Below are 2839 nucleotides of genomic sequence, written 5' to 3'. Positions count from 1 at the left end.
ACAATAATCATCATCATTAATATTTTTATCAAAAAATTTGCTTTTTTTTTGTAAACGGGTCACGGATTAATTAATTAATAATTTATCATTATTATTATTATTATTTATGATTATGTATTTTTTTTTAAAATCAATTTAATAAATAAGTCTAAAGTTATTTAAAAAAAAAAAAATATTTTTTTTTTCTTAATGTGAAGGTTGTTGCCATAAATGAAAAAAAAAAAAAGAAACATTATCATCGCTGTTGGTGGGAGAATAATACTAATAATAATAATAATAATGATTAAATCCGATTTAATCACCCCGTAATCACTTATTTACAAAACTTTTTTAATTAAAGTCTATGTAAAAATTCACGTCAACTGTAAAAGATACATTTTATGTAATTTTTTTTTTAATGAACGCATATGATTCTCATCTATGACAATTAAAATGATTTTATTATTATTATTATTGTGTGTCGTATATCGCGTTTTATAAATACAAAAAAAAAAAAAAGAAAGAAAATCAATGGTCAACGACCGCAAATAACAACAAAAACGATTTCTAAAAAAAAAAAAAAAAAAAAAAAAAAAAAATTTAAAGAAATTTAGAGAGAAAAAAACCGTTAAAAATTTTTTTAAAATTTTCTTATCACAAAAAATAAATACAAAAAAAAAATAATGATAACGACCAAAATATATATATATATATATATATATATATATTAAAAATAATGTGTTTACAACGGTCGGGCCAAGGTCCTACACAAAAAAAAAAAATAAAAATATACACGATGATATTAATGGATTAGCCGCCATTGAACACGTAAATAAAACATTTAAAAAAATATAATAAATAATAATAATAATAATAATAATAATGATAATAATAATTATGATACTAAATTGATGTTTTCGTAATTAAAAAAAAAAAAAATCATGTGCTAATAAAATATTTTTTTTTTTTATTTTAATTAATTTCTAATAATTAATTATTTCTTTAAAATAACAAAGACTATCATCATCATCATCATTATTATTATTATTAATTATTAAAATAACCCGTTAATTTCGATCGTAATTTAAGGGCTTGAATTTACAAAAAATTTTATTTAAAAAAAAAAAATTTAATTAATTTGTGAAATTTTCTAAAAAAAAATGAGGAAAATTTTCTAAAAAAAAATGGGGAAAAGTTTTTTAAAAACACGTGACGTCATTAAAAACAAAACAAAAAAATGTTAATAACAAAAACCTGGAAGGAAATAATAATAAGTATAACGATGAAGGTAATTAAATATTTGTCATAAACACAAGAAAGAAAGAAAAAAAAGAAAGAAAAATTTTTTATTATTATTTCCTATTTACATTTAGTAAACAAGGAAGCAAGAAAAAGCAGAAGAAAAAAAAAAGAATAAGAAGGAGGAATTTATTGTTTCCTCATACTCTTAAAATATTCAAACAGGAAATGGTTTTTTTTTTTTTTTAAAGAAGGTGAAATAAAAAAAAATTTTTTTTTTGCCAAACGAACGCCAAAAATTTTTGAAATGAAAAAACGAAAAAAATTTCGTGTTACGACATATTGTAATAAAATCGTGTGTTTCACCACCACCACCACCACCCCCACCACCATCACCACAACGTAATCATCGTCACGAAACAATAATCATCGATCGATTGATCGATCTATCGATATAACAATACAATTGTGTTTTTTTGTTGATAATTTAAATCATTTTCTACAATATAAGAAAAAAAAACGGATAAGAATAATAATAATAAAAAAATTAATCATTATTATCTTTCAACTACTACCACCACCACTACTACCACTACTATTATACCTGTGACGATAACAACAAAACAAATCGAGGATGCGTCAGCTCGAGGATAAAAAAAAAAAAATCTCATCAGTGTATTTAACCTTGCCTGAAGGAATTTTTGTTGTTGTTGTTGTGATTGTTGTTGTTCGGTTTAAAAAATCCTTGACTTACCCCTGTTTATAATATTTTAAGGGTGAGGCCGAAGGTTTTTTAATGCCAGAAGCAAAACGAACTCGTTATTTAATAATAATAATAATAATAAACTTTTCAAAGCGTTTCCTCTCTCTCTTATATATATTTCACCCTTACAAAACCATTTACCCTCCTCATCTTGGCAACATCGCATTAATTATCCATCTAGTTTGGTTAACTAAAACCTACTATTTTTAAATTTAAAAACTAAAAAAAAAAAAAATATCCAGATGTTAATGTTAAAAAGAGAGAGAGAGAGAGAGAAAGAGAGATAAAACCTTAACGTAAAAAATCCTTCACCCAAATAAAAACTATTTTTCTTTTTTTTTTTTTAAATGGAAAATATTTAACTTTGGTTTAACAATTTATTATAGGAAGAGAGACAGAGACAGAGAGAGAGAAAATGGAAGCAATTTTCCAAAAATTTCCCAAAAAAAAAAAATTATTAACGGATGACTAAAAAAAAAAATTTTAACCTTCAACGAGGGCGGTTCGAGGCCATAATTAATAGACCGAGAATAGTCAATTTTTTTTTAAAATACCAACGCTAGCATGATTTTTTCTTTTCGAAGGTACAAACAAACAACAAACGTATCTTTGAATATTATCACACTAAATATTTTAAAACGAGAAGAAAGAGAACAACCAGGTTGTGTTTGTGTGTGAAAAAAAAATTTGTCTCGTTTGAATCATGTTTGATAAATCTTACAAAACTCGAGGCAACCTGTAAATATTTTCGTATTCGAAACGAACAAACAAACAAACAAACAAGCAAACAATTGAAAAATTACAAAAAATTCGAATGTAATTAAAAATCAATTTTTTGAATAATTTTGTAAATAAAAT

Source organism: Pediculus humanus, genomic scaffold (genome assembly GCF_000006295.1).
Source record: "Pediculus humanus corporis 1103172107764 genomic scaffold, whole genome shotgun sequence".
NCBI classification, from domain to species: Eukaryota; Metazoa; Arthropoda; class Insecta; order Psocodea; family Pediculidae; genus Pediculus; species Pediculus humanus.
The sequence above is the reverse complement of the archived record's forward strand: the minus strand, read 5'-3'. Positions refer to the sequence as shown.